Genomic DNA, 7340 nt, shown 5'->3' with positions numbered 1-7340 from the left:
TCTTATAGTTCAATTCTTTTATCTTGGCGGCTCGCGCACGCCCGCCCAAACGCAGGAGATTGCTGCGTTGCCAATTGCAAGCGACGCACGCGCCGAGAGAAGCAGCGCCATAGTATAGTATAGTTCGCAAACTTACGTTTAGGGGTCAGCGCGCGATTTATGAAGTAAAGCCACCACGGCCGCATTAACCCTTTCGTTGCTACAGAGACGTGCTCCCCGCATTCCGCGCTGTGCGCGATTTTGTCATCACTGCACTGCTCGCCTGTGCAGACACATGGTGTTCCCACTGCTTTGACACATTTATCATTCAATTACACAAAAACTATTTGGCCCAAAAATTTGATTTTTACACATCTTCTTGACTGATACCTTCCCCCAATAAATGACTTAATTTTGTTTCGATGTTCAACGCAGTTATTGTGCAGCATTAAATGTAGTAAACCATTGCACGAAATTTTGAAGAGTTTGCAAAGGTAAAAGTCCATAGCGTATACTTTCCGTATAGTCGATTTTAGTTGCCACAATGTTGAGAGTGAAATGTGGACAAGATACTTAAATTTCGTATAAAATTTACTGTATAACAATATCTCATTTAATTTAAGTACCAGATAGGTGTCGTATGTATTATTGAGAAATATTCTGTCTTTCGCGACTGTAATAAAACTTTTATTTATAACAGAGTCATTTCGCTTTTTTCTAAAATGTTCTGATCAAAACAAAGTTGGCGAAGTACACAAAACTGAATTGTCGACGTAATAAAACATAGAAACTAAAATATATTGTCAGTGAGGCGTAGTGCGCAAACAATTTGTGTTTGTCAGAACGGACAGCAAATACTTGCCAAAACATAGGTCGACGAAAACATTGAATATGATGTTGCCAAAGCAGCGAAGCAAAGATCTGCGTCAGACTATCAAGTAGCTCGGCAACGTACGAGCCGAAATTCTGCTCTAAATAACACTTTTAATACTGTCACAAAAGAATATATGTCAATATGAATAGTAAAACAGCGACTGCGGAAGAGAAGATATACAAACGAAACAGATAACATGAATATTGTAGGTGTGCCTATTCATTGTTTTTAATTTCTGTGAAAAGAAATATTGAAGGACAAAAATTAGAAAAACCGAAAACTTATTATGATTATAATGAAGAGACAAAGCACTATAAATTTCAAAAAATTACATTCAAACGAATAAAATTCATGACGTAAGACACTTCGATATTGTTTCTAAATAAAGAAAATATTAAGCACAGAACAAGGTTTGAACTCTGCACCTTGCAGCCAAACACCTTAACCATTACGCTAACGCAGCTCGTCCTTTATCAGGACTCTAAAACATTAGGCAAAGTACCGACAAACACTGTTGGTAGGACTATGAATTACTGACATTTCGTCGCAGTACAATAGGAAATAAACAATTACCGCTGTTCTTTATTGCGAAACAGCTGTTCGTGAGAATGATACGAACACCTTTCCTTGCTATTGCCTGAATTAAGAGGCTTATTGCTTGTTTGGTTTAATTAATTAATACAATACGAAGCAATTGGGATAAACAATGCTTTTTCCAAACTTTCTATAAAAGAAAGTCTGCTATCAAGACATTCCTTTTGTTCAATTACTTTATTAATGGCTGAACGTTTCTAAAACTGAAGACACTCGTCCGTGCTCTGCACTGCAGTCGAGCTCTGGCAACGTCGTTCTCTCTTCATTGGCTGACTGTGTTTTGTGACGTCAGATGCGCAGAACGAACCTAAACTTGGCCGCCATCGTAAATGACGTGTACTACAGTTTATTCTGATGATCATTTCTCCCTATGTAGGCGGGTGCCAACAGAGTGTTTTCGCAATCGGAGGAGAAAATTGGAGATTGAAATTTCATTAGAAGATCCCATCGCAACGAAAACCGCCTTTGTTTTAAAAATTGCCACTGCAATTCACGTATCATGTATGTGACACTATCTCCCCTATTTCGCGTTAATAAAAGACGAGATGCCCTTCTTTGTACTTTTTCGCTGTCATCCGTCAGTCCCACCCGATGCGGATCCCACACTGCACAGCAATACTCAAGAATAGGGCGGACAAGCATAGTGTAGGCAGTCTCTTTAGCATACCTGTTGCACCTTCTAAGTGTTCTGTCAATGAATCGCAGTCTTTGGTTTGCTCTGCCCACAAAATTATCTTGTGATCGATCCAATTTAGGTTATTTGTAATTGTAATCCCTAAGTACTTAGTTGAATTTACAGCCTTCCAACTTGTGTGACTAACCGGGTAATTGAAATTTAGCAGATTTGTATTATAGTTTTCTTTATTCAGAGTCAATTGCCACTTTTCGCACCATACAGATATCTTATCTAAATCATTTTGCAAGTCGTTTTCGGCATCTGATGACTTTACAAGACGGTAAATGACAGCATCATCTGCAAACAATCTAAAAGGTCACACAGATCATCTCTTATGTCGTTAATATAGATCAGGAACAATAGAGGGCCTATAACAGTTCCTTGGGGAACGCCGGATATTACTTCGATTTTACTCGGTGACTTTCCGTCTATTACTACGAACTGTGACCTTTCTGACAGGAAATAACGAATCCAGTCGCACAACTGAGGCGATATTCCATAGGCACGCAGTTTGGTTAGAAGATGCTTGTTAGGAACGGTGTCGAAAGCCTTCTGGAAATCTTAAAATATGGAATCAATGTGACATCCCCTGTCGATAGCGCTCATAAATAGATACTTGTGTTTCGCAAGAACGATATTTTCTGTTTCCGTCCTGACTATGTCTCAATAAATCATTTTCTTCGAGGTGCTTCATAATATTCGAATACAGTACATGTTAAAAAAAACCTATTGCAAATCAACGTTAGTGATATGGGCCTGTAATTCAACGGATTACTCCTCCTTCCCTTTTTGGGTATTGGTGTGACTTGCGGAATTTCCCGGTATTTGGGTATGAATCTTTCTGTGGGCGAGCGGTTGTATATAATTGCCAAATATGGAGCTATTTTATCAGCATACTCTGAGTGGAACCTGACTGGTACACAATCTGGACGGGAGGCCTTGCCTTTATTAAGTGAAGCCGGCCGGTGTGGCCGTACAGTTCTAGGCGCTTCAGTCTGCAACCGCGTGACCGATACGGTCGCAGGTTCGAATCCTGCCTCGGGCATGGATGTGTGTGTTGTCCTTAGGTTAGTAAGGTTTAAGTAGTTCTAAGTTCTCTGGGACTGATGACCACAGATGTTCAGTCCCATAGTACTCAGAGCCATTTATTAAGTGATTTATTCTGCTTCGTTACTCCGAGGATATCTACTTTCTATGTTTCTCATCTTGGCAGTTGTTCTAGATTGGAATTCAGGAATACTTACTTCGTCTTCTTTGGTGAAGTAGTTTCGGAAAACCGTGTTTAATAACTCTGCTTTAGTGGCACTGCCATCAGTGACTTCACCGTTGTTATCGCGCAGTGAAGGTGTTGATTGCGCCTCGCCACTGGTGTGCTTTATGTATGACCAGATTGCCTTTGGGTTTTCTGCCAGATTTTGAGACAGAATTTCGTTATGGAAATTATTAAAACCATCTCGCATTGAAGTACGCGCCATATTTCGAACTTATAGCAAACTTTGCCAATCTTGGGTATTTTGTCTTGTTTTAAATTTGGCATGCTTTTTTCGTTGCTTCTGCAACAACGATGTGACCTGTTTTGTGTACCATGGGGGATAAGTACCATCACTTATTAATTTATGTGGTATATATCTCTCTATTTCTGTCGATACTATCTCTTTGAAAACATTCCATACCTTTTCTACACTTACATTCTCAGATCGAACGGAGTGAATACTGTCTCTTAAAAAGTCGTTAAGAGCATTTTTATCTGCTTTCTTAAATAGATATACTTAGCGTTTTATTTCTGATGGTTGTAGGTGTTACGGTAATCAGCGTAGCAGCAACTGCCTTGTGGTCGCTAATCCCTGTAATCGTCAAAAACTCTCACTATTTGTCCGGGATTATTTGTTGCTTAAAGGTCAAAAATGCTTTCGCAACCATTTACTCTTCGAGTGGGCTCATGAACTAATTGTTCAAAATAATTTACTCAGAAAGCGTGCAGTACAATTTCGCAATTTCGGATGACGTTTTATGTCTGCCGCCCGCTTTAAACGTATAATTTTTCCAGCATAACGAGGGTCGATTAAAGTCACGACCGACTATAATTGTGTGAGCGGGGTACTTATTTGAAATTAGACTCAGTTTTCTTTGAACTGTTCAGCAACTATATCTTCTGAGTCGGGGGTCGGTAAAACGATCCAATTAATAGTTTAGTCCGATTGTCAGGTATAACCACTACACATACTATTTCACACGAACTATTTACTTCAATTTCGCTACAAGTCAAACTACCTATGACAACAATAAATACTCCACCACCAACTGTATGTAATGGATGATTGACTGATCTGGCCCTGTAACACTAACCAAAACGGCCTTGCTGTGCTGGTACTGCGAACGGCTGAAAGCAAGGGGAAACTAGAGCCGTAATTTTTCCCGAGGTCATGCAGCTTTACTGTATGGTTAAATGACGATGGCGTCCTCTTGGGTAAAATATTCTGGAGGTAAAATAGTCCGGGCAGGGACTACTCAAGAGGACGTCGTTATCAGGAGAAAGAAAACTGGCGTTCTACGGATCGGAGCGTGGAATGTCAGATCCCTTAATCGGGTAGGTAGGTTAGAAAATTTAAAAACGGAAATGGATAGGTTACAGTTAGATATAGTGGGAATTAGTGAAGTTCGGTGGCAGGAGGAACAAGACTTCTGGTCAGATGAATACAGGGCTATAAATACAAAATCAAATAGGGGTAATGCAGGAGTAGGTTTAATAATGAATAAAAAAATAGGAGTGCAGGTAAGCTACTACAAACAGCATAGTGAACGTATTATTGTCACCAAGATAGACACGAAGCCCATGCCTACTACAGAAGTACAAGTTTATATGCCAACTAGCTCTGCAGATGACGAAGAAATTGAACAAATGTATGATGAGATAAAAGAAATTATTCAGGTAGTGAAGGGAGACGAAAATTTAATAGTCATGGGTGACTGGAATTCGAGAGTAGGGAAAGGGAGAGAAGAAAACATAGTAGGTGAATATGGATTGGGGGTAAGAAATGAAAGAGGAAGCCGTCTGGTAGAATTTTGCACAGAGCATAACTTAATCATAGCTAACACTTCGTTCAAGAATCGTAAAAGAAGGTTGTACACATGGAAGAATCCTGGAGATACTGAAAGATATCAGATAGATTATATAATGGTAAGACAGAGATTTAGGAATCGGGTTTTAAATTGTAACACATTTCCAGGGGCAGATGTGGACTCTGACCACAATCTATTGGTTATGAACTGTAGATTAAAACTGAAGAAATTGCAAATAGGTAGGAATTTAACGAGATGGGACCTGGATAAACTGACTAAACCAGAGGTTGTACAGAGTTTCAGGGAGAGCATAAGGGAGCAATTGACAGGAATGGGCAAAGAAATACAGTAGAAGAAGAATGGGTAGCTCTGAAGGATGAAGTACTGAAGGCGGCAGAGGATCAAGTAGGTAAAAAGACGAGGGCTAGTAGAAATCCTTGGGTAACAGAAGAAATATTGAATTTAATTGATGAAAGGAGAAAATATAAAAATGCAGTAAATGAAGCAGGCAAAAAGGAATACAAACGACTCAAAAATAAGATCGACAGGAAGTGCAAAATGGCTAAGTAGGCATGGCTAAGAGGACAAATGTAAGGATGTAGAGGCTTATCTCACTAGGGGTAAGATAGATACTGCCTACAGGAAAATTAAAGAGACCTTGGGAGAAAAGAGAGCCACTTGTATGAATATCAAGAGCTCAGATGGAAACCCAGTTCGAAGCAAAGAAGGGAAAGCAGAAAGGTGAAAGGAGTATATAGAGGATCTATACAAGGGCGATGTACTTGAGGACAATATTATAGAAATGGCAGAGGATGTAGATGAAGATGAAATGGGTGATACGATACTGCGTGAAGAGTTTGACAGAGCACTGAAAGACCTGAGTCAAAACAAGGCCTCGGGAGTTGACAACATTCCATTAGAACTACTGACGGCCTTGGGAGAGCCAGTCCTGACGAAACTCTACCATCTGGTGAGCAAAATGTACAAGACAGGCGAAATACCCTCAGACTTCAAGAAGAATATAATAATTCCAATCCCAAAGAAAGCAGGTGTTGACAGATGTGAAAATTACCGAACTATCAGTTTAATAAGTCACAGCTACAAAGTATTAACGCGAATTATTTAGAGACGAATGGAAAAACTGGTAGAAGCCGACCTCGGGGAAGATCGGTTTAGATTCCATAGAAATGTTGGAACACGTGAGGCAATACTGACCCTACGACTTATCTTAGAAAATAGATTAAGGAAAGGCAAACCTACGCTTCTAGAATTTGTAGACTTAGAGAAAGCTTTTGACAATGTTGACTGGAATACTCTCTTTCAAATTCTAAAGGTGGCAGGGGTAAAATACAGGGAGCGAAAGGCTATTTACAATTTGCATAGAAACCAGATGGCAGTTATAAGAGTCAAGGGGCACGAAAGGGAAGCAGTGGGTGGGGAGGGAGTGAGACAGAGTTGTAGCCTCTCCCCGATGTTATTCAATCTGTATATTGAGCAAGCAGTAAAGGAAACAAAAGAAAAATGTAGAGTAGGTATTAAAATCCAGGGACAAGAAATAAAAACTTTGAGGTTCGCCGATGACATTGTAATTACGTCAGAGACAGCAAAGGACTTGGAAGAGCAGTTGAACGGAATGGACAGTGTCTTGAAAGGAGGATGTAAGATGAACATCAACAAAAGCAAAACGAGGATAATGGAATGTAGTCGAATTAAGTTGGGTGATGCTGAGGGAATTAGATTAGGAAATGAGACACGTAAAGTAGTAAAGGAGTTTAGCTATTTGGGGAGCAAAATAATTGATGATGGTAGAAGTAGAGAGGATATAAAATGTAGACTGGGAATGGCAAGGAAAGCGTTTCTGAATAAGAGAAATTTGTTAACATCGAGTATAGATTTAAGTGTCAGGAAGTCGTTTCTGAATGTATTTGTGTGGAGTGTAGCCATGTATGGAAGTGAAACATGGACAACAAATAGTTTAGACAAGAAGAGAATAGAAGCTTTCGAAATGTGGTGCTACAGAAGAATGTTGAAGATTAGGTTGGTAGATCACGTAACTAATGAGGAGGTATTGAATAGGATTGGGGAGAAGAGAAGTTTGTGGCACAACTTGACTAGAAGAAGGGATCGGTTGGTAGGACATGTCCTGAGGCATCAAGA

Source organism: Schistocerca cancellata, chromosome 11 (genome assembly GCF_023864275.1).
Source record: "Schistocerca cancellata isolate TAMUIC-IGC-003103 chromosome 11, iqSchCanc2.1, whole genome shotgun sequence".
In the NCBI taxonomy this organism is placed as follows: Eukaryota; Metazoa; Arthropoda; class Insecta; order Orthoptera; family Acrididae; genus Schistocerca; species Schistocerca cancellata.
The sequence above is the reverse complement of the archived record's forward strand: the minus strand, read 5'-3'. Positions refer to the sequence as shown.